The 25,953-nt window shown below is 45.8% G+C and overlaps 1 pseudogene; it reads left to right on the forward strand.

The window, feature by feature from the left end:
• Nucleotides 1–16,648: 16,648 nt before the first annotated feature.
• LOC118631701 lies at nucleotides 16,649–17,580 on the forward strand (annotated as a pseudogene).
• Nucleotides 17,581–25,953: the final 8,373 nt, after the last annotated feature.

Genomic DNA, 25,953 nt, shown 5'->3' on the forward strand with positions numbered 1-25,953 from the left:
GTGCACCCAAGTTAGTTGTCTTTGCATCAAGATGCGATTCTTCATGAATCCATGTTTCTCTCTGTTTTGATGGGATAAAAGTATAAGGAACAAAAATGAATGATATCACCTGTCACAAACCATGAAACCGAAAGTTGCATGAGAGTTTTTAAAAATAAAATACTCTTAGACTTTTATAAAATTTTTATGATGAGCAGCTAACAAAAAGGCTGAATATCCTAACAAGGTTGTTTTTTAATGATATGACAGAGATAAAACTGCAAAGACTTTTTTTTTTCTTACTGAGGAGTATAGTAAAACTTAAATGACAAGAGTCTAGAAAATCTCCCTGCTTCAGCAACCTATCATCAAGTAATTTATAGCTTTATCGATCTGAAAACCTAAGTAAAGAGTCACACTATATTATCTATTGATTTGGAGGGATAGTATCTAATATTTGAATTGTGTGTCATCGAGTTTGTAGGGCTGAATTATGTCCTCTGTGAAGGAATCTCCTATTACCATATGAACTTTTAAATGATAAAGTGATCTATTTCTTCAACCGTGTTTCTTTATGTGTTACGTCTTCGGCTTTCATTAGCGCCCGGGAGGCAGGAGAGAGGAGAGGCGGAATTGCTGTCCTACTTGGTTAGTTCTCTAACTACTGTCTGTCATCGTTTAAAAACTGATGAAGCTTTGCCTTCCCTTTTTCTATCTAGACATACTTGGGGATGTCGAAGTAGAAAGAGTTAGAATGGTCAGAATACTGTTCAAGACGCTGGGGTCCCCAAGACCTGCTGGGAGCGGAGGGCGGAGATGGTGCCTCAGTGGGAGGCGGGGGTCTCCTGGTCTCAGTGCTGCTGGCCGATACGAGCCCAGGATCCTCCGTGGACGATATTGAAGAACAGAAACTCTTCCCTTACTCCCAACACTCTGTGAATAAATCGCTGTGCACAGTTAATACAACATCAGTCGTTTGGTTCATTGCTTTTTAACTTCTGCATGATCAGTAGAGAAAGAGGCAGAGGGGCTGTGAAACTCACATTTCAAAAAATTCAATCACGAGAATGAAAATCTGGGCTCTAGTGTGAAATGCAAGACTAAAGATGATGTTCATCAACTTCCCCTCCCATGAGCTAACTAGCAGCAACAGTAATGACACAAAGGAGGTATCATTCAACAGACACAAAGACCTGGACAAGAAATCATCAGTGACCCTGACATTAAAAGACCTACGGAATTCAGAAAGCGGGAGACGAGGTGGTGACTGATGGTCTGAGTGGAAGAAACCAGGCCCAGGCCCCCCTGCAAGCAGCCACCGTCTGCAGCATCGTCCGAGTGGTGGGGGCACAGGCTGCAGATGGGAGAAGGGTCCCCACATCCTGCCCAGCTTTCTTCTCAGTTTAAACACACTCTGTCCATCATGCGCAGAACTCACGCAGGGGCCTGGGAAGCCTTTCTGTTGCCACATTCGTGTATAAGAACACACGACAAAGGGCACAGTGATTTAAGAAAAGCCTGCGAGGGTGGGGGAATGGGGGGCATCTGTAATACTGTCAACGATAAAAGGAAAAAAAAGAAAAGCCTGCAATGCAAGAAAGACTGGATGAGAAAAACAGCAGCAGAGGAAATGGAAATTTTCGGGAATAGAAAAAGAATTAAAGCCTTACATCAGCTTTAAATGTGATCTCAGCCACCGCACAGGTAGGCTAAGGTCAGCACATCGCGAAACACGGACGACGAATCCAAGGCACAGACTTACCACGGGCGTTTCTCCTTTCTTCCTCTCGACTCCAGGAGAATGTAGTAAACACCAGGAGAAGATGTACAACTTCAAGACAGTGGGACACGCCCTGGAAAATGTGAGATCAGAGAAGGTTTCCGACGCTGGGAGGAAACCCAGAGAGTGCTGGGGTCACGAGCTGGGACACTTGAGTTCCCACTGTTCACATGACCTGGTGCAGCCCAGGGAACACGCGTCTTAATAGATTGTTACAGAAATTAGGGGGAAGGCCTTGAGAGCCTGGTCGAGACTGTAAACCTGTGAAAAGCCAGCGTTTATGGTGGTCAGTCCAGCAGAAGCAGCTGCTGGAGCGGTCTGTACACAAGAGGCGATCAGAAGGCAATAATTTGGGAAGAAGAAGCACTTTGCCAATCATTAGCAAAAGGTGTGACCAGGGGCTGATGGCGTGGGCGAGGTCCTGGACAGGTGTTCCACAGGCAAGCTGGGGACCTAACAGGAGAGGCCACAGTGTAAAACAGCTGATAAAGGTGGAAACAAGGAACAGTGATAGAGCTAGAAAACCAAAGTATTGTTAGGAGAAAGTCGTGCCACCAGCAGCATGTGACCAGCAGTACTTAGAGAAATGAATGAAAATACTCCAGTCCTTTCCCCTCATTTTCGATGACTCATCAAGGTGGAGCGTTGCTCGTCTGATTTCATGACCAGCCCCTTTCGGTCCTCACTTTTGGCTCCTTGTTTCATTGCGTCAAACACCAACATAGAAAGGATTTAGTGAATTCTTTCTTGTTCAGTACTGAGGAACTGTTTTTTTTTTAATTAACAAGCACAAGAAATTTCAAGCACAGGAAATCCATTTGAACAATCAATTTCTCATAAAAAGTTTTCATTATTTCTCTATTTAAATTAGGTTATGTGTAAAAACTTGTCCAGAGAAAGATTTATTTACAGGAATCAAAAACGCACTAGCTGGCCTGGCTGGTTGCAGGTTTGATCCCCTGTGCAGGAGGCAGCCAATCGATGTGTCTCTTACATTGAGGTTTCTCTCTCTCCCTCCCTCCCTCCCTTCCACTCTCTCTAAAAATCCATGGAAAAATATCCTCAGGTGAGGATTAACAAAAAAGTAAAAATAAAAATGAAACCACTAGCTCTAAAAAAAGTTATTAATTTGAACTACATCAAATTTAGGAACTTCTGTCTGTGAAGACACCTTTACGAGCATTAAGGTCAGTAGGGTGAGCAGCCCCCCGAGTTGCCGAGGACAGAGGGGTTTCCCCGGATGTGAGATTTTTAGTGCTCACTCCGTAAGGGTCCTGGGCACGTCGGAATGTCACTCCAAAGTCCGGCAGTATGAGGTGTGACAATATTCGTGACATGTCCCTCTGGCAAAGAGCTGGACAGCGGAGACCACCCCCATTAACAGTTCAATTCTCAGGACTGAAAACAGACCACTTACAATTTCTTCCTGGAAACTTTTGCTAAAAGAACAATAAGACTGTGAACCGACAAATAATTTCATTGCTCGCTTCAAGACATTCACAAGAACTGATTTATTCAAACAACAGACTGCGGATTTGGGAAACCAACCTTTTATTGGGACAACAGCCGCTCCTTCGGTCACGAAGCGCCCGTGAGATGTGCTTAGTTATGGGGGCTCGCTCCAACCCTGGCCGGCTGTGCACACCAGCCCGAACTCTCTCATCATGACTTCTTCCCAACCCCAGATATTGTATTGAAAGATGCTCCTTACATTGCTTGACCTCAGGCATGAAAACCCACGAAAAGCCAACCCCGACTCCCTTCCTGAAACGTCAGACTGTCCGTGGTCCCCCACCATGGCCACAGGTTCTTCTGGCAGTCTTTCACAACCGTTGGCAGTTGGCAGGTCTCTCATAGAACGTGCAATAAACTTCTGCAAGAAGATAAGAAAGATAAGACCACCCAAGAAAAACAGTCAAAAACTTGAATAAGCAACTTACAAGAGAAAATATGCAAATGCGTAACCAGCGTAAAAAGGTGTCCAGAAATCGATGGCATTCTTATACACCAGTAATTGACACTCAGAAGAGGAAACTAAAAAAAGCAGCCCCGCCCTGGCCGGTTTGGCTCAGCGGTTAGAGCGTCAGCCTGCGGTACAGAGAGACCCGGGTTCGGTTCCCGCTAAGGACACGTACCTCGGTTGCAGTTTGCCCCTGGCCCTGGTTGGTCGTTCAGGTGGCAGCCATTCGATGTGTCCCTTTCACATCGATGTTTCTCTCTCTCTCTCTCCCTCCCACTCTATCTGAACAAAAAATGGAAAAAATGTCCTTGGGTGAGGATAAAACAAAGCGTCTGTTTCCCCAGACAGCAGGAACATGCACACTGAGATCACCCAGCAGAAGGGCTCAATTGAACGGTTTGCACTGGTGTGTGGTGACGGCCAGGAGGGGGTGGGGAAGGGAGAAGAGGGTGTGGGGGGATAAACCGTGATGGAAGGAGACTTGACTTGACTTGGGGTGGTGAACACACAGTATAGTATATAGATGATGTGTTGTGGGATTGTGCCCCTGAAACAGTGGTTAATTTTGTTAACCACTGTTACTCCCCCCAATTCAATAAGAATGTGAACACATTTTAAAAATTAAAAAGTTTATTCCCTGTTGACAGAGGGTTCATTGGTACAGTCACATTGGAAGATAGTTTGGTATCATAAATAAAATATAAATATTTGTATATTCTATGACCCAGAATTTCCACTCCTAGGTATAAGTCCCAAGGAGATGATGACTATATACACTAAAAGGCATACATGAGAATATTAATAGCACTGTTGCGGTTTCAGCCCCAAATATCCACCAGTGGTGGAGTAGAGAAATCATCTTATGTTCATAAAATGGAATGCCACACAGCAATGAAAATGAATGGACTACAGCTGTGTGCAACATGTATTAATCCCACAAAGAATATTGGAGAAATTCATTGCAAAAGAATACCTATTATATGATTTCATTAATATAGGGTTTTAAATAGAACCCAATTAATCCCTGGTGTTGGAAACCAGGACAATGGTTACCTTTGGGGTGTTGCAACTTCGAGGGGTCTGGCTGGGCTTATGGAGTGCTGGGCATGCTTATTTCTTGATCCAGGGGATGATTAGTCGCCCATTTAGTGATAACGGCGATGTCTGCTTGCCATCCACGTTTCTGCGTGTGTTTCAGTTCCCTATTGCTACGGAGCAAACGTCCCCAAACTTAATGGCTCAAAACAAGTAATTGTTTCATTTTTTCTACGAACCCCTTACTTGGGCGAGGTTTCGCACGAGCAAGCTGTGCATCCCTGCTGCAGACTGGCGTGAAGGGTGAGGGTGACTTGGAATCACCCGAGGCCTCTTTCACTCCAGGTGCAGCAGTTAATGCTGCCTCTTGGCTGGACGTACAAGTGGCCTTTCATGTGGCTTCTGGTCTTGCTTACATACAGTGGCTGGGCCCCCAGAGGAAGCTCACCAACAGAACAGGGCAGAAGGGCGGCACATTCTAATGACCCTCTGACCGATCGCCATTTCCACCATATTCCAACGGGCAAGGCCAACAGAAGTGAACCCAGGTCCAAGAGGAGCAGCATGGGCCCCTCTGCTTGGGGGAGGTGTGTTCGTGTCATCCACAGGAAGAACGTGTGAGGTGGAAGGTATCCTTGTGGTTTTATTTGGAAAACACAATTTGCAGCTCTGTGTTATAGTTTTAAAACGCGTCACAGCAAAGAAATGGCAAGTTAAAAAATATAAAATAGCAACCCCTGGTGGTTATTGCAAAGTCAAGGGAGTCCACAGGACCAATAACCACTGAGGTACCACGTGGTAGCCCAGTCCCGGGGTGTATGTGAGTGGGAAGGTCCTTGCTCTCAAGGAACTCACAGAGCAAGACACGTAACTTCACCATCATTTCCGTTGCTCCACTTTGGGGTGCAAGGGTGCCGGCTCAGTAATTCTTGGGGGAGCCGGTCTCCGCTGGAAGCACCTGACAACATTGCCTGCCACACGGCCTCCCAGTGGGCGTTGCCTACTTTCATGTGGCCTAAATAGTCCACGCGTGGTCACTGTGTCTCTGAGCCTGGGGTGCGGGTCAGCTCACCTCTTGCCCCCTGTGAGCCCCATTGTTGCGGTTCTCCTTTCCTCGTGTAAATAACCATGCGCCTGGCCCCCTGAGGCCCCGCCCCCGAGGGCACGCAGGCTGGGCTGGGAGGGGGCGAACTGGGCCAGTCCTGGCTGCAGAATACGGCAGCCGTCCTCCTGAGGCCCGGCTGTCAGGGGAAAGCTATATTTAACTCACTCTCTTTTAATTGCTCTGATGTAGTTCTTTGAGCATTGAAATTTAATCTCATAGGAACCCGTCTCTTTTTATAGATCCCAGGCCTTTCTCAGGTTTAAAAAAAAAATGCACTTACCTCATTTCGGCAAAGAACAAATACTCCATCATGCAAAAGAAAGTGAACAGAAAATAGATCATTTTAAAATGATGGCCATTCCAGCAACACCTGAGGCGCGGACTAGATAAGTGAGTAAATGTAGGCACAGTGTGTTTGCACATTTACTCGGTGTGTCAGAAACATGAGTGAAGGTGGGACTCGGCATGGGCGCATGGGTGTGTGCATATGTGTGTACATGTGTGCATGTGTGTGTGAGCTTGGAGCAGCAGCTACATGCAGACATTGAGCATGTGTGCTTGTTTCTGTGCTTGTGGCCGTGAGGTGAGCGTGAGTGACAGCCCACGTGCAGGGGCACCTCCAGTTGGAAAACTGCGTGACAGGCGTTCACACCTCACAGGGCGCTTCCCGCCCCCGTGTTTTCCGATGTTGGGACATTTTGGTCTGAATCCAAAGCTTCTTGTCAATTATTTCTGTTTAGATGGATAAGTAAAAAAAAATCCGTGTTAAGAAGGATACAGGATTGGCCAGCTTTTCAGGTGTTCGAAGACGGTTCACTCTCCTTACCCAGAGGGCTGTCTCTGTTCTCTGCCCACTGTCTGTGTAACCCTGTGAGGCCCGTCCTGCTTTGTCACAGTCTGGTCATTACTGCCAGACGTTGTGATTCTCTGTGGTGCCATGAGGAGCTGCTGTGGGTGCCGTGCCGGGTGCTCCGAAGTGCCCGCTGTGGGTGCCATGCTGGGTGCTCTGAGGTGCCTGCCGTGGGTGCCATGCCGGGTGCTCCGAGGTGCCCGCTGTGGGTGCCATGCCGGGTGCTCCGAGGTGCCCGCTGTGGGTGCCATGCTGGGTGCTCCGAGGTGCCCGCTGTGGGTGCCGGGTGCTCTGAGGTGCCCGCTGTCGGTCCTGTGCTGGGCACCCATACCTTTTCACTCCATTTTCTCTTAATCGGCAGAGTAGATAATGTGAATCAGGAACTGAATAGCAAGTTGGTGAGTCTGTCCCAAAGTCACAGAGGATGCTGGCAGAGCTGGTGTTCCCCAACAGCACTGTTAACACCACCTTGGGTGTCCCCTTCTCCCCAGCTTCCGGGAGCGGTGCTCTCACTGATACTGATGAAAGCGTTGGTATTGTCTGCACCTGCTGTGCTCCCATGTTAATGCCATCGGAATCCTCTGGCAGAGATATAGAAACACAAATTCATAAATCCGCCTCGGTGTCAGATGCAGCAGGTCTGGGGAGGCCCAAGTCTCTTTGTTTCTAACAGGGCCCGGAGCTGTGATGCTGCTGGTCCTAGAACATGGCCGTTCACAGGGACAGTGGAAATGCCGCCTCCTGCAGGAAGCCTGTCCCGGTGCAGCAAGGCCCTGTGGCCTGCGCCATCCCCAGGCTCCCCAGTCCCATCGGGATCCCACAACCCACTGCTCAACCTCTGTGATCACATCTATCACATTGTGATGACGGTATTTTCTGCCCCTTCCCTCCTGTCAGACTGGGGAGCTCGCGAGGACAGAGGCTTCTTCATTCTGTCTGTACCCCCGACACAGAGCCAAGGACCTGACACTCGCAGACACTCATTAATTTCATGATAAATGACAGAGTAACTGCGGCGTGGTAATTCCTTCTGTAGGTACCAGAAAGCTATGAAAATAGCTGGTATATCTGACAACAGAAAAGTCCAAAAAAGATCTCTAAGGTGTGGGCTGATGAAAGAGATAAGGCGGCATTTCAAATTCAGACTCAAAAGGCCTTTGGAATAGTCTCTATCGAAGCTGATGGGAACGTCTCTGGGGTTTTAGTTAAATCTCAGGCCAATATGAATCGTAGTCTGAAGTTGCAGCTAGAACAATTAATAAACCACGAGGCTGATATGTAGGGGAGGGTATTTCTATTTAATAGAGTTGCATTATTTGCTACTTTTTAGTTGAAGGGCAATAGCAACGCCTGAAAGAACAGAGCCCAAGTAGGAGATTAACCAAAGCCAGATTATTTTACCTGAGAGGACGGGTCTATTGTCTGCTCCTGTTTAAATCTTACTTCGGGAAAGTTGCATGGATTTTTTTATGTTATTTAAAAGCTGTGCTCTTTTAGATGCAGGCTGCCTTTTCTCCTTAAGCCGGGAGGAAGCTGTGGGCAACTCCGTCCACCTCTGACACAGGCTTCCGCCGGCCGTGCCCCTTCGCCGGCCCCCAGATTCTCGAACGGATCTCGTTTGAAGTGAACATTCATCAACGGAGCCTTCGTTCGGGTGAGGGCTTTGGTGAAGGGAAGGATGTTTAAATAAATACCACTTACTTTTCCCAGCTATTGATGCAGATAGAAGTAAAGAATATTCTGTTAGGAAAAAATTCTGATACATATTTTACGAAATATTGGAACTTAAATGACTGACATTTAAAATGGGGAAAAGGGGGTTAATTTCAGAAGCACCATTAAGAATGGAATAAAGAAACGGAAAAATGCTAGCTGACTGGGGATCCCTCCCTGAGAGGGAATTAAAACAAATGCAGAGAAGAGCTGACACTCTTTTCTCTTTAATGACCTAATTCTACTTCTATTTTTCCTGTACTCCTCTGGCCACTCAGTCTGTTTTGCTGAGCATTTATTTAGGGGCCACCACGCTCCAGTCCTGGCTCCGGCCCTGCAGTCCACAGTCTCCTCTGGAAGGAATCTTCTCCATCAGTCTTTTCCGTGACGTGAGCTCTCCTCATGTAGCTCATTCTGGTGCAGAATATCCGCTGCTCTTTACCTCATCCGATCCCGTATTTCTGCTCATCCCACATAACTGTCCTTCATTCCCTCAACCCTGCTGTTCCCTCCAGTGGGGTTCTTCGCCCTCCTGTCCCGATCAGCTCTCCCTCCTACGTTCTCGACCCTATCAGGGCACAGTGCTCTCAATCACTCACATTTACACTTTCACACCAGCTTCGGAATATTCTCTTTGTCCATCCAAATCCTGTGTGTTTCCTCGAAGACCACCTCCTTCCCTTTATGCCGTGGCTGGAGCCCAGGCCCTTGCTTTCCTGCGGATGTCCCGTTGCCTCACCGCCCGAGCACGATGGCTCCAGCCGGCAAATCCATAGCGACACCTGGCGCGTCCTGTGCACTGCTGTCCGGACCCCAGCGTGCTCAGGACCCCACTCAAGCCAGAGCTTCAAGTGGTGGTTCGATGAATGAAAGGCTGTGTGGGTCAGGGCAGCTGTGGTCTGTCCCTCCGCATGTAGGTGACAGGCAGAGAAGCAGAGACACGAAGCCTTCCGCAGAGAGGTGCTGGGCGAGAGACGCAGAGGAGCCTCCCCGCCGGCCTTCTGGTCCAGCTGCAGGTGGCTTGACCTTCTTTCTTTCCTGTCCTGAGATGTTTGAACTTTCAGTTTGTATTCTTGCAATGTCTGGTGCGTGTCTGTAGCCTTATCAGACAACGGTGTGCAGTAACTGAGATTTTGCTTCTTGGGCACCGACAGATCCTCACCCAGATGCCACCGCCCGTGTGCACACTAGCCATCACTTAACTCCCTTTGTTAATGCCATGACCTGAGGGTTTAAACCAGCCCTGCACACACCTGCCAAATTGATATTCCTGAGTAAATATGCCAGGTCTCTGTTACAAAATCTCACCCTCTAGAAGTGACTCTTTGCATGTAACAAAAACCAAAGCTCCCCTTCCCAGCTTGTACTGCTTAGAAAATATAGGTTCTGACCTGCAGACCCAATCTGTCTCCCTTTGGCCAAAATAATTCCTCCACTTAGCCAGGCTGGTCTGTCCCAGAAATGCCATGTTTCCCTCTCCTTCCATACCGAACTAAGAGTGCTGCCTACACCTGTATGTCTGTCCTGTTGTCCCCCTCCTGTCCAGGTGCCGCCTGTTCACGGCACACGCCCCTGGCGATGCCCACTCATTCTTACGACAGCTCACCGTCATCGGACTCGGGAAGGTGACCCTGGTCGACAGTTCTCTCCTATTTACATTATCCCCTAGTATTGTATCAATATGCATGTCAGCGTTAACATCACTATCCATATCTAAGCACCAGACTTTGTTACGCTGCGCGTACATTTCCATTCAACTCCAAACATGCTTTTTTTTTTTTTTATCCTCACCCGAGGATATTTTTCCTTTTTTTTTTTTTTTTGTACAGATAGAATGGGATGGAGAGAGAGGAAGGGAGAGAGAGAGAGAAACATCGACGTGAAGGGACACATCGAGTGGCTGCCACCCGCACGACCAACCAGGGCCAGGGACAAACTGCAACCGAGGTACGTGCCCTTAGCAGGAACCGAACCCGGGTCTCTCCGGACCGCAGGCCGACGCTCTAACCGCTGAGCCAAACTGGCCAGGGCCAAACATGCTTATTTTCCCTGGAACTTCTCTTTGACCAGTGAGTGATTTAGTTTCTAAATACTTCAGATTGTTTTTGCATTAATTTCCAATTTAATTCTAATATGGTCAGAAAACGTGCTTTGCACGAATCCAGTTCTTCTAAGTTGGTTGAGGCTTCTCATGGTGCAGGATGGGGTTTCTCCTGGTCCACGTCTCATGTTCTGGAACATGAGTGTCCTGGCAGGTCGGTTTGAGGGCCTGCAAAGGCTGACGGCCACGCTGGCTGCTCGGGTTCCGCCACGTCCTCCACGGCTATTTGTCTCCTCATCTGTTCGTTACTGAAAAACAATGTTGAAATATGCTTAGTGTTGTTATTTTATCTTTCAGTCTATCAGTTTTTGCTTTAGATATTTTGAAGCCATCTTGTAAATATATATACATTTAAACATTTTATGCATTCTTGGTGAATTGGCCTTTTGGTTCACTTAAGTATCTCAATTCCCAGGCTCACAAAAATAGAATACGTAGTTTATTTGGAGTTTTCTTATAGCTAGTGAGGGAGTAACAGTCTTTCCCACTACATTCCATACAAAAGCCTACTTTATTGTTACTTACTGTGTAGTCAATTATAAGTAAACATAGCATTCTAAAATCTGATGACTAAAAATCTCAGTTTTTAAAAATTTAGGTATTTGGCATAGAGATTAGAAGCATGACTTTAGAGATTATTCTCGTTGTGTTTCCCTCAGTGGTAGTGACTGAGGGAAACTCCAGGTAGGTTTTCTTGTTCTGAGCTGTAACCCTCATTCCCGAGTCTGTTCTTCCCCTGACCAATCATTGCAAGTCACAGGGCGCCTTTCCCTTAAAAAAGGTCATGACATGATTAACTTAGAGATCAAATTCCCTAGCACATAAAAAAAAAATTCAAGCTATTTTTTAAAAATGTTTTTATTGATTTTTAGAGAGAGGAAGGGGGAAGGAGAGAGAGAGAGACAGGAAAATCAATGAGAGAGAAACATCCATTGGCTGCCTCCTGCATGCCCCTTATTGGGGACTGAGCCCGCAACCTGGGCATGTGCCCTGACCGGGAACGAACCCGTGACCTCTTGGTGCAGAGGATGACACTCAACCACAAGCCATACAAACCCAATCGGGAGCAATGTTACTGGGTGACGTCCAAGACGGAACTGGTCACATTTACAGACTTCCTGCCACACGGGCCCCCAGCACGCAGACCCCATGACAATACAACAGCAGCACAGGACGCAGAGCGGCAAGGAGCTGTCACTCGTGAGTGAGAGGTGCGGTTCCATCACTGATACAGCCGAGCGAGATTGCCACACAGGAGCCTGGCTGAACTTTTTATCACATAAAATGGGAACAAGTAATTTGAAATGTGTTCCCCTTTGGCTACCCAAGTTTTTGAAGCCTCATGGGAATTTGTAAACGCATTCCTGATAGGAGCTGGCAGGCCAGCACTCAGTTGCTACAGTTACGGTGTCCCTGCCACAGCTCTGCATGGTGACAACTGCCATCATCTCCTGTAGAAAGACCAGACCTTCACATTTACAAATGTGAGTGCGGGAGAGGGATTGTTGAGATGGTCCAAACTTTCTGACATCTCAGCAGTGCTCACAATATCTTCTGTGAATGAGGATGAGTTTGCTCTTTCCCTAATGGGTAATTTTTACCTGTAAAAATGCGTTGAAGGTGAGCTCCACTTTAACGAGGCAATTATGCAAAGGTGCTTTTGTTCACTTTTAAAATATCTCTGACTTGAAATTGTGGAGTCATTCTTCTCTCCAAAAAATAGCTTAATATGTTTAATCTCAATAATAGAAATCACATTAGCGTTTCTTGTTAAAAATAAAGATTTCTCTATTTTTTGCGGCTCCCCAGTTGGCACAGAATTAGCATCTGAGGAGCACTTTCCACAGCCGTCTGTCTGGTTGAGGCTCCTTCTTGTGGAACTGACGGACACTGGTCACAGCAGCTTTGCAGCAGAAACGGTGACTTCAGGCAGCCCGTGTGGACAGCCGTGCCTGTTTCTGCCGTGTGCAGACGAGTCTTCACCCCTCGCGAGCACCGTCGGTGTGAAATGTGGCCTGTGTTATGTCCCACTGTAGACACCTACTTAAACCCAAATAAAAAAATTCCCACACGGTCTAGGGTGTGTTTTGTGTGACATGTGCTCTGTGGGCTGTTCTGCAGCTCCTGATGCATTTGAAACAGAGTCCACAGGAATTGTCTAAAAGTGCCCCCTCTGGCAGAAGACAGGTGCACAGAACATTTTAAAGCTACCTTCTGTCCTGAGCAAATCACAATAAGAATCTAGAAAAGTTGGAAAATGCAGATTCTCTCTCTCTCTCTCAAGTTCTCATCCCCCAAGTTCCAATCATTCAGGAACAAGCTGCTACCAGCATTTGGGGGTGTTTCCCTTCAGGCATTTCTGTCCGTGCACACCTACTAATGTCTGTATTGAAAACCATTCCACCTTCGCATTGTTTCTCGCGTTCCCACTTGTCAGTAAAGTGAAAAGGCAACTCTGCCCAGGTTTACCCTGCTCCGCGGAGTTTCTGGAAGTTGGAAATCTCTCCTGATCACACGCTTTCTTATGAGAAATAGTTACTGGATCATGGAAGGCAGCTTGGTAAAACCACCCTTTCTTTCCATGTATTTGGTTTCCCATGAACTCGCTAACTTTCCGCATTTCCTGAGCTCCTGGTCAGTTTCGCCTGTCACATCTGGGACTGGGAGTTAAGGGCACTGACCTTGACCGCCCCCTGCAGTGAAGCGTGTCTGTTTAGATCAGGTTTGGGGGATAGAGCCTTTGTTCCTTTCTCATTTCACTTTGTTATTTAAATGGCGCTCCCCCTTCTTAGTTTTCCCCTTTGGTCCTTCTGTTCCTTGGAATCTCTGGGTTCTCTTTTCCTCACCTACCCCCCCCAAATTGCTTTGAAGTTTAGAACTATGCTGTAGGGTAATTTAAAACCCCACTATTTCCTCTGCAGAAGTATTAACTGCACACAAAAAAAGCAGGTTTTTAGATAAAAGAGAACTGGACGTGGGTGCAGAGAGTGACAAATCTTACGCTTTCACTGAAAACTCTGTTTTCCTTGGACGTTGTCGTTTTCAACGTGACCCTTAGCAAAGATGTATTAGAACTGGAAGTCACTGCACTCTATTGAAAGAATTCAATTTCCCTGCTAAATCACAGCAACTTTTTCCTTTGCCTTTAGAGAAGGCGGAGACCTCACCTGCACATTTCATGACCTTCAAACAGAAAGAGCTGACTGTGTCACCTTGGAACAAAATAGGACATCGAAGAGGCAGGTCCTACCTCCTCCAGTGAAGGTCAGCAAGGAGCACAAAATACAAACAGTTGTGTTAATGAATGTTTAAAAAGTGACGGGGACAAACAGACGTAGAAATGACCATGTTGTGAGCCCGGGACAGAAGTTGTGTATGACATTTGAAGAGAATGCATCTCTCGTTTTACACCTGGGATTTTGCAGATAGGCGCGTCCCTGGAGTGGGGGTGTGTGGGGTCCCTCTCAGACCACCTGTTCAGCACTTGGGGTTATACGATAGACACATAATGCCATCTCTTGCTTGTTTGAGTTGTTAGAAATGTTTTCAGAACCAATATTGATGGGGAATTGTTGTATTTAAACACATTTAAGCCCAGCCGGTGTGGCTCAGTGGTTGAGCGACGACCCTGCACCAAGACGTCACCAGTTCGATTCCCAGTCAGGGCACATGCCCAGGTTGTGGGCCTGATCCCCAGTGGGGGGCATGCAGGAGGCAGCCAATCCGTGTTCTCTCTCATGAATGTTTCTATCTCTCTCTCCCTCTCCCTCTCCCTCTGAAAGAAAGAGAGAAAGAAAGAAAGAAAGAGAGAAAGAAAGAAAGAGAGAAAGAGAGAAAGAAAGAGAGAAAGAGAGAAAGAAAGGCATTAAAAAAATACCACATTTTACTTTAAAATTCGGACCTCTAGCAATGTAATAAACTTTCCCAGAAGTAAAACTAGGACTCTGTTTATGGGAATAGTCTTGAGAGTTGGTTGAGTTGGGCTCTCAATCGCTGTAGGGTTTTAAATTGTCTTGTGCAACAGTGTTGCTGCGTCTTCCCTGAGTTCTATCTGCACAGGGAAGTCTTGATTTCCTGGACTGTCGGGACCAGTGGGGACGACGGGTGCTGGGACCAGCTCTGGAGCATTCCAACAGGGCAGGACATTCAGGACCACACCAGCACAGTAGGTTTAGGGACGAACGTCTGTCAGTCAGTGTGAACAGGTGGTTCAACGCCAATTCAGTAGGATGCATTTGTCACAAGGCGTTGGGAGAGCTCCCAGCCAAGCAGAGGAAGGGGAGGTAATCAGATGGATCAGACTGTAGGGAGTCACGGCCCCTCTGGGTCCCAGAGGGAAGACCAGCTTGTGACCACCATCCACCAAGGAGGAAACACACTGGCTGAAGCAGAGAGGAAAACTCATTCTGGGCTCGCCTCTCCTTCCACACCAGTCTTTTTAGGAACCTCCTAACAGGAAACCAGTTAGGGAAGGAGCTGGAAAACATAATTTGCAGGCATCAGAGTAGGGGAGGGGCAGAAGGGGAAACTGAGGCTGCATGACACCCACACATCCAAGCCAGACTTGGGACATTGTCTGCAGTTTACCCACAAGGGAGATAGACCTGAACGACCAAGGTTTGCTGCTCAGTGTGAGCCACGGACTCAAGTTGTTTCCAGGAGTGGGAAGTGGAGAGAGATGCTTCCTCCCCTTGGCAGAGGGCGTGGGGTTCTCTCAGGCCGTTGGAGGGCAGAGCCAGGAAGGAGCAGTGGGAGGGCCCCGGGGGTGTAGCAGGGCCAGTGGCCGCAGCCCTGGCAGCAGGGTGCTGAGCAGGCAGATGCGGGCAGAATGGAGCAGTTCATTTTCAGGGAGGCTCAGCTCCAGGATCTGTCTCAGAGAAAAGCAGTAGCGTGCATCCCCCAAAATCTGCAGAAAAGGATGTTGGACAGGATTTCTCGAAGCTGTACAATGATGGAGTTAGAACCAGCCTCTGGGAGGACAGTAACTGAGCCCGGGGAAAGAGGGGCCCTGCTGTTAGAACTCATACGTACCTGCCATAAGAATAAATATCGCTAGTGACTTGGGTGCGTGCTGGCAGGGGGCTGAGCTCCCACAGTGTTTCACTTACTCATGGACGTCAGTGGGGAAGATTCCTTTCCGGCCCTGATGCTCCAGAGGAGGACAGCGTCTCAGGTCCCGAGGCGCAGGAGGCGTCTGGACTCTGGCCGTGGACCCCTGAGGCGCTTGCTCACCCTGTGCTCGCCCTGCCCCCCTGCGATCTTGGCACTTTGGTTAAGTCTTTTCGCCCATCTTAATACTGGCTCTGCTCTCAGTTCCTCCTTCAAGGGATGAATCTGGAAGATTTTCTGGGTCACGCACATTACGGAGAGAAGCGTAAGTTCCTCTAGCAGCGTGTAGCACCCCAAAGGATAAGAGCGGCCTCTCGCAACTGAAATCCCCAGAAAGAGTGTTTTGGCCCAAATTCAATCTGGCCGGGTGCCACCATCTGGACGCATCCTGCTCTGCGTTCTCGTGATCGACTCATGGAAGCGCACAGAGCAGCCTCCAAGAGCAGCAGTGCAAACCCTGCAGAGGAGCGAGCTGGGGCAAGCAGGGGGCTCCAGTGAGCACTGCTGCCTGTGCCCTCAGCACCTGGGCTCCCGGCGCCAGCGCTGGCTGGTGCCGGCCGCGGGCTCCTGCCTGCGGAGCCCAGGCTCCCAGGGAGACAGACCCTGCACCCGACACAGCCCCGGGCTCAGCCCCCCATCTGAAGGATTTCGGTGTCTGAAGCCAGTCCTTCAGGAGCAGCCGCAGCTGGGGGGCAGTTGTAAGAGGATGCTCCGGGAGCGCTCTCCCTTCAGGGTTGGACTGTGCATCCCGCCCAAGGCCTGCGCGAGTCCACGCGGTGCTTCAGCTCCTCTGCGTGGCTGGAGCCTGGTTTCTCTCCGCCTTCGTCTTTGGAGCTGACGTACAGGTTGATCAGACAGGATCCCAAAACATGAATCACTAAGAAAAACAATAACAACGGTAAATTAAACTCCACGACGATGAACATCTTTTACCTGATGATAAGACATATTTAAGAACATAAAAACCGCATAGTCGTTCCCCAGGCGGTGGTAGAGGCCTCGAAATGGATCGCAGCCGCAGCCGCAGCCGCTCTCCACTGATGGAACCTAAGCGGTCCCGGTCCGCTTCCAGGGAGAGAGAACAAGGGAACCAAGAAAGTTCTCAGTCCCGGGAGAAAGATCAGAAAAGGAGCCAGTCCCGGGAGCCGCTCGCAATCCCCACACAGAAAACGCTCCAAATCCCCAAGACGACACAGATCCACATCTCCTTCCCCTTCTCAACCGAAAGGAAGAAAAGATGAGAAACCAAAGGAAACAAAGAGTGAAGAACAACAGATTACTGAGGAAGACTCAGAGGGCAAAACAGAGGAAGAAATAGAAATGATGAAGGTAATGGGATTTGCTGCCTTTGACTCCACTAAAGGAAAAGATTGGATGGCAATGTAAATGCCTATGCCATAAATGTGTCTCAGAAGAGGAAGTACAGAGAGAGCGAAAGGGAGAGGGGGAGAGACAGAGACCGAGACCGAGACCGAGACAGAGAAACATCGAGGCGGGAGAGACACATGGATCGGCCACCTCCCTCACGCACCTCAACTGGGGACCGAACCCGCTCCGACAGAGAATCAAGCCGGCGACACTATGGATCACGGGAGTACACTAAACCATCTGAGCCACACCGGCCAGGGCTCAAATTATAGATTTTAAATAGATTTCTCCTGGATTTCTCGCCTAGATTGATGATGCAGTACATGAATCGAAACAGACCTTTGGATTTCATTGCATGAGAATTGAACTGTTGAAGAATGATTTTTTCCCCCCTCATCTTGATCAGAAGAGTGGATTTTGTATTTTGTGTTTCATATGCATCAAAACAGGATCACATTCCTTCCTCCTTGTAAAGTAAGAAAATTTTGTCTGACGTGCAGTTCACTTACCCTGCCTCAAAAGAAGAAGTACTAAATATTACATTTTTTTCTTTTAGGAAATATTTGGGGCAGTCATCAACCCCATTTTTTTGGTCTTTATTCCTGTGGAAGCTGTATATGTTTTCTTCTTGGATGTCCGTTAGGACTTTTTAAAACACATAAAAGTAATTCGATGTAAGCTTCTCCAATAAAGCAATATTTCTACCCCTTTGTATTTGATAAATACTTTATTACTATGTTAAAATATCTTTCTACACATTTTTTCTTTTTATACATAGATTTAGGTATCATGACCCTTAGTAGTTTAAAAATTAGAAGAATGAAAATGTATAACTAGCTTTTTGGGTCTTCTGAGTTTTTTTTCCCCCCTCAATATCATTTATTACTTTCCCCCCATTTAAAAAGCAGTACATGCTTATTATATATACATAAAAAAAAAAAAAAACTTGGGAGAAATCAAATAGTAAAAGAAAAGTCAAAATTACCTGTAATATACCCCCAGCAACTATTGATCTTAATATTTTGGTATATATTTTTCCAGGTTCCTATGGGTATTTCTCACTCCTACCCATGAGATCAGAGTGTGTATGCTGTTCTCTTTTGCTAATCCTTTTTCTCCCGTGTGCTGTGAATATATTTTTAATAGTCTTACATATTCTTTGGAAACTTAGCTTTTAGTAGGTACTCAGTTGTACCATAATTTAGTATTAACTAATAATTGACTTGAACATTGGCTTCCTTCCCATGATTTGTTGTGAGTAGTATCCCTGTTACTTGTATCTTTTTGTACTTGTTGTATTATTTCCTCCATTTCACCAAACCAGCACTGCAAGAAATGTTAAAAGGACTGCTGTAATTACCAGGAGAAATGGGAAGGAAAATAGAACCACACTAAACAAAAATGGCAATAAATAACTACATATCAATAACCACCTTAAATGTAAATGGACTGAATACTCCCATAAAAAGACACAGAGTAGCTGATTGGATAAGAAAGCATGACTCATCTATATGCTGTTTACAAGAGACCCACCTCACAACAAAAGACTCACATAGATTGAAAGTAAAGGGATGGAAAAAAAATTTTCAAGCAAATGGAAAAGAAAAAAAAAGCTGGGGTAGCAATACTTATATCTGAAAAAATAGACTTCAGATTGAAGGCCATAACTAGAGACAAAGAAGGCCACTACATAATATTGAAAGGGTCTATCCAACAGGAAGATATAACCTTGATAAACATATATGCACCCAATATAGGAGCACCAAAATATATTAAAAAACTATTGGAGGACTTCAAAGGAGAAATCGATAGCAATACAATCATAGCAGGGGACTTCAACACCCCGTTCACATCACTGGATAGATCCTCTAGACAAAAAATTAGCAAGGAAACAGAGACTCTAAATGATGCACTAGACCAAATGGATTTAATAGATATCTACAGAGAACTACACCCCAAAACTACAGAATTCACATTCTTCTCAAGTGCACATGGAACATTCTCAAAGATAGACCACATGTTAGGGCACAAACTAAGTCTCTACAAGTTCAAGAAGATTGAAATTATAACAAGCATCTTCTCAGACCCACAATGGTATGAAACTAGAAATCAATTGCAAGAAGAACATACAAAGACATTTTAACACATGGAAGCTAAATAGAATGTTATTAAACAATGAATGGGCCACCGAGGAGATCAAGGAAGAAATCAAAAACTTCCTGGAAACCAATGAAAATGAGGACACAACAATACAAAATCTATGGGATGCAGCGAAAGCAGTTCTGAGAGGGAAGTTCATAGCACTACAGGCCTACCTCAAAAAAGAAGAAAAATCTCTAATAGACTACCTAACCTCACAACTTAAAGAACTAGAGAGTAAACAAAAAGAAAACCCCAGAGCAAGTAGAAGAAAGGAAATAGTAAGGATCAGAGCAGAAATAAACGACATAGAGACCAAAAAAACAATTCAGAGGATCAATAAAACAAAGAGCTGGTTTTTCGAAAAGATAAACAAGATTGATGGACCCTTAGCTAGACTCACCAAGAAACAAAGAGAGAGAACCCAAATACATACAATCAGAAATGAAACAGGAGAGATAACAACTGACACCACAGAAATACAAAAGATCGTTAACAACTACTATGAACAATTATACGGCAACAAATTCGAAAATCTAAGCGAAATGGACAAATTTCTAGAAACACATAGTCTCCCAAAACTGGATCAGGAAGAGATTGAAAACTTGAACAGAACAATAACAACAGAAGAAATTGAAGATGTAATCAAGACTCTTCCAGCAAACAAAAGCCCAGGCCCGGATGGCTTCACGGGGGAGTTTTACCAAACATTCAAAGAAGAACTAATACCCATTCTCCTCAAACTATTTCAAAAAATTCAAGAAGAAGGAAGACTTCCAAACTCGTTTTATGAAGCCAGCATAATTCTAATTCCAAAACCAGAAAAAGACACAACAAAGAAAGAAAACTACAGGCCAATATCCCTGATGAACATAGATGCCAAAATCCTGAACAAAATACTAGCAAATCGAATCCAGCAATACACCAGAAAAATTATCCACCATGACCAGGTGGGATTCATCCCAGGGATGCAAGGCTGGTTCAATATTCGCAAATCCATAAATGTGATACACCACATAAATAAATTGAAGAATAAAAACCACATGATCATATCAATAGATGCTGAAAAAGCCTTCGACAAAATCCAGCATCCATTTCTGATAAAAACGCTCAGCAGTGTGGGAATAGAGGGATCATATCTAGACATAATAAAAGCCATATATGAAAGACCTACAGCCAACATCATACTCAATGGGCAAAAACTAAAAGCATTTCCCTTAAGAACAGGAACAAGGCAAGGATGCCCACTTTCGCCACTCCTATTTAACATAGTACTGGAAGTCTTAGCCACAGCAATCAGACAGGAAGAAAAAATAAAAGGGATCCAAATTGGAAAGGAGGAAGTGAAATTGTCATTATATGCAGATGACATGATACTGTACATAGAAAACCCCAAAGACTCCACCAAAAGCTTACTAGACTTAATAAATGAATTTGGCAAAGTAGCAGGATACAAAATTAACGTCAAGAAATCGATGGCATTCTTATACACCAATGATGAACTCACAGAAAGAGAAACTAAGGAAACAATCCCATTTACCATTGTGGCAACAAAATTAAGATACCTAGGAATAAACTTAACCAAAGAAATAAAGGACCTATTTGCAGAAAACTACAGGTCTTTGAAAAAAGAAATAGAGCAAGATATAAAAAAGTGGAAGCACATACCCTGTTCATGGATTGGGAGAATTAACATCATTAAAATGTCCATATTACCCAAAGCAATCTATAGATTCAACGCAATCCCCATCAAAATACCAACGGCATACTTCACAGAATTAGAACAATTACTTCAAAAGTTCATATGGAACCAAAAAAGTCCTCGAATAGCCACAGCAATCTTGAAAAGGAAGAACAAAGTTGGAGGGATCACAATACCAGATTTCAGGTTATATTACAAAGCCACTATAATCAAAACAGCCTGATACTGGCACAAGAACAGGTATATAGACCAGTGGAACAGAATAGAGAACCCAGAAATGGACCCAAGGCAATTTGCTCAATTAATATTTGACAAAGGTGGCAAGAGCATACAGTGGAGTAAAGACAGCCTCTTTAATAAATGGTGCTGGGAAAATTGGACAGCTACTTGCCGAAAAATGAAACTAGACCATCAACTTACACCCTACACCAAAATAAACTCAAAATGGATAAAAGACTTAAATGTAACTCATGAATCCATAAAAATCCTAGAGGAGACTTGGGCAACAAAATCTCAGACATCATACGCAGCGGAATTTTTACTGACACAACACCTAAGGCAATAGAAACAAAGGAGAAAATGAACACATGGGACTACATCAAACTCAAAAGCTTCTGCACAGCGAAAGATACAATCATTAAAACGGAAAGGCTACCCACTGTATGGGAGAGCATAATTGCCAATAATATATCAGATAAGGGGTTCATTTCCAATACTATAGAGTGCTCATACAACTCCACAAAAGGAAGACAAAGAATCCAATTAAAAAATGGGCAGAGGAACTAAATAGACACCTCTCCAAACAGGACATACAAATGGCTAAGAGACATATGAAGAAATGTTCATCATCACTAATCATCAGAGAGATGCAAATCAAAACAACAATGAGGTATCACCTCACACCTGTCAGAATGGCCGCCATCAACACATCATCAAACAACAAGTGTTGGCGAGGGTGTGGAGAAAAGGGGACTCTAGTACACTGCTGGTGGGAATGCAGACTGGTACAGCCACTATGGAAAACAATATGGTGTCACCTCAAAAAATTAAAAATTGATCTTCCATTTGACCCAGTGATCCCACTTCTAGGAATATACCCTAAGAAGCATAAAACACCAATAAGAAATAATATATGTATCCCCATCTTTGTAGCAGCACTATTTACAATCGCTAAGATCTGGAAACAGCCCAAGTGCCCATCAGTAGACGAATGGATCAAAAAGCTGTGGTACATATACACAATGGAGTACTATGCAGCGGTAAGAAAGAAAGATCTCTTATCCTTTGAGACGACATGGAGGGACCTGGAAAGTATCATCCTAAGTGCAACAAGCCAAACAGAGAAAGACAAGTATCATATGATCTCACTTATTTGTGGAATATAATGAACATAACAGTTTGAGGAATGGGGTAGTCCCAGAGACGTGGAAGCAGGGTACAGACTGACAATCCCCTAAGGAGTGGGGAGGTGGGGGAGGGATGAACCACAGAACTTATACGCATGTATGCATGAACAGTGGACATGGACAACAATCTGGGGAAGGGGCAGGGAGGGAGGGGAAGGGGGGAATCAATGGGGGAAAAAAGGAAAATCATCTGTAACAAAAATTAATCAATTAAAAAAAAAAAAAAGAAAATTTAAAACTCTAAAAAAAAGAACATAAAAACCAAACATTGGAAGCAAATACGTGTTAAAATTCTACCAGAAAAGGACTGGTGTCCAGACTGGAATCACAATAGTAAGAAAACAACCTGATTTTTAGAAATGGGCAAAAGCTTTGAACAGGCTTTTCATCAAAGATTGGCAGATGGCAAAAGACCAAAAAACAAACCCAAAACAAAAATGAAAAATATGAAAGGATGTTGAACATCATTAGTCCTTAGTGACATGTAAATGATGACAACAGTGAGACATCACCGTCTGTCAGAACAGCTGCATTAAAATCCAGTGGTCTGAAGGGCTTGCAGTTACCAGAAGGCAGGGGTCTCACTGCTACTTTGGAAAATAGCTGGAAGTGTCTTTTAAAGTCACACACACCATGAAGGTGTGAGGGGCACATTCGGAGGACAGGAGGGCTGTGACCACTGTGGCTCAGGGCAGAGTGTGGCAGCATCATGACCATAGAAGGAGCTGAACGTGGGTATTTTATCAACAGAGGATCCGCGCTGTCCCCACGATCAGCTCCTCTCCTTTTCTGTCCTTCCGATCACACCGCTGAGGACGAGGGAATCCGCAGTTTCTGATTTAAGGTATTCAATTGGACAGGACGCTATCTGAGCACCTTCCTGCCTCGGCTGCCCTGTCTCCTGAGTTGCATTGACGAAGGAGAAAGAGGCTACTTTTTAATAGGTGAAGACTTTTAATTTAAAAAAAATCCTGCCCTGGCCGGTTTGGCTCAGCGGTTAGAGCGTCAGCCTGCGGCCCAGAGAAACCCGGGTTCGGTTCCCGCTAAGAGCACGTACCTCGGTTGCAGTTTGTCCCCGGCCCTGGTTGGGTTGTGCGGGTGGCAGCCACTCGATGTGTCTCTTTCGCATCGATGTTTCTCTCTCTCTCTCTCTTCCTCCCACTCTATCTGAAGAAAAATGCAAAAGTATCCTCAAGTGAGGATAAAAAAAAAAATTCTAAATAGGTTTTCTTGTCAGTAGCAAATAAAAGGATATACAGATGTAAGAAACAAGTGGTCTTTCCTTAGAATTTTCTAGAACGAGGTCTTCCTGAGCAGCAGAGAGAAGTGCCTTGTGATGTAAATCCCTGACGTCTTCCAGATGCTAGTCGGTCTGGACAGCCCGTCCTGGAGGCAGGCTCAAGGCCTGGTGGGAACCGGAGTCTCTCATCCCTGTGCAGAATTTCATGGTTGGTCCTGACCCTAGAGATCCCAGCAGTGTCCCCAAATCTCCACTCCTGTTTAAGGTCTTGACTCCTCCAGGAGGTCCCCAGGGTGAGACCAGACCCAGCCATCTGAGTGTTTGCTCAGTGACCGAGGGCCCTGCAGCCCCTCATCTGGAGGCTCCTGCCCCCCCGCCCCAATGTGCCCAGGTCATGTTTCCCAGCCACAGCCTTATCCTGATTTGGGGAGTTTGCCTGGCTGCACTGAAGAAAGATTTCAGGCTGCAGGGAGGGTTTTCAGGCCCATGGTGATGAAATAACACCGACCTGACTCGGGGTAGAACCTGCGGCCTGGCAACAGGGCACTGGGTCTCTGTTCCCCCAGCCAGTGCACCTGCTGCGGTCTCGACCAGGTGACTCTGCTGGGGCTCCGACTTCTGAGACGACCAGAGTTGCTGCTGTTCCAGCTCCTGGCTTGCGTTTGCATTTCCAACTTTGCCCAGGTAAGTGGCTGGAGGAAACAGCCTGTTTCTGGCCGATGATGGCAGGCGGCAGCCGGTTCCCGCCGGTGACCTCAGGTAGCAGCGAGCTCTTCGGCAAGTGTAATGCATCTGGAATCCAGGGGGTCAGCATTTTCAAGTGTGAAGGGCAGTATGACATAAAGAATGGACTGGAATTATTATATTTGTTTAAATCAACATTTTAACTATATATTCATATATAACAGAATTTTAAAAAGCACACTTTTATTGAGTTTTGTACAAATTCTTAAATATGTAGTGTAATTTTATTCTTGAGTTTGGAAATTTGTTTTTGTATACTTAAAAAAGTTATTCTAGAATCAGGATAAATGATTTAAATACTACTAAGCAATATAATCTTATCTGTATTTGGTATTTTTTAGCTTATAAAACATTTTTGTGTATCTTGTTTTTTTCATTTCTCCACCTACACATTTAAATGTTTTTCTTACGCTTCTCTTAATACACAAAATTAAATAAAAAGTATTATCTCACTGACCAAAAGGCCATTATTACCCCTGGAAATAAGAGCTTCTTGGTTCTTTCTATATAAGATAGAGATCGACTGCTCACAGACTGCAGTCTTTCTGGCAGCTCTAACGCAGTTTACAGTAATAATTAACTGTTTGTTCCTTGGGTCCGTGCAGCACACTTCTGAGAAAGGCCAAGTGTGCAGGGTTACATTAGCACATTTATCTCCACCATGATCGTCAGAGCACAGACCAGGCAGACCTGACCACTTCCACTTTATGGAAAAACGGTCCTTGACAAGATCTGATAAGATGTCCAGAGCTGACTGGTCCGTCAGGGTTGCCCTCGTTAACACAGCTGAGCAGGACGGGTCCTCCTATAGGTGTCCCGTGCTGTCCCGTTGCCAGTGGCCAGGGCACCCAGCTGTACCCTCCATGGAAGCAGCCCTTCTCCCCACATCAAAGTCTGCTCGTTGTCTAGGCTCTCCGGGCCCTTCCAAGCTCAGGTTCAATCCTGGAGCCAAGGAAGTTCATAGCATCACATTCGACTCACTGGCACATGTCACCAAATTTGCCTGCAGTGACCTCGAGGCCAGCAAGGAAGGTGGTGTCTGAGCAGAGGGGACATTTAGGATCCTTGTCTCGAGGGCCTTCATGTAGGTCCAGATCGGGCTGATTCCTCGGCTGGTCCTCCAAATCCTGGAGGACACCACCGTGGGTTCATCAGACACTCATTTTATTGACAGGGGCTATAACAACACTCCAAACACATGCGGCCTTAGTGTCAGCCAGGGAGCTGAGGTCTCCAGTGTGGCTGAGCCGGTGTTTTGCAAGGGCCACACTTTTTTTTTCCTATCACAGGGTTTTATTTGTTTTTGTTTTTTCTTTATTGATTTTTAGAGACAGAGGAAGGGGGAGGGAGAGAGAGATAGAAACATTGATGAGAAAGAACATCAATCAGCTTCCTCCTGTACGCCCCCCTCTGGGGATGGGGTCCACAACCTGGGCCTGTGCCCATCCGGGAATCAAACTGGTGACTTCTTGGTGCAGGGTCGACGCTCAACCCCTGAGCCACACCGGCCCGGCCATCACAGGGGTTTATTTGTAGCTCAACTCTCTGGATCATGGAGAAATGTAAGTCAAGGAACTCTCGATACACTCTCATGCCCAGTAGCCTCAGGTGAGTCTCACAATTAAAAAGTTCTATTTCCTTTCTTCATTAAATGTCAGTAAGTACCAGAGAGACAGGCATGTGTAATACCCATGCAAAACACCTCCCATTAATGGGCTCAGA

This window comes from Molossus molossus, unplaced genomic scaffold (assembly GCF_014108415.1).
Source record: "Molossus molossus isolate mMolMol1 unplaced genomic scaffold, mMolMol1.p scaffold_m16_p_16, whole genome shotgun sequence".
In the NCBI taxonomy this organism is placed as follows: Eukaryota; Metazoa; Chordata; class Mammalia; order Chiroptera; family Molossidae; genus Molossus; species Molossus molossus.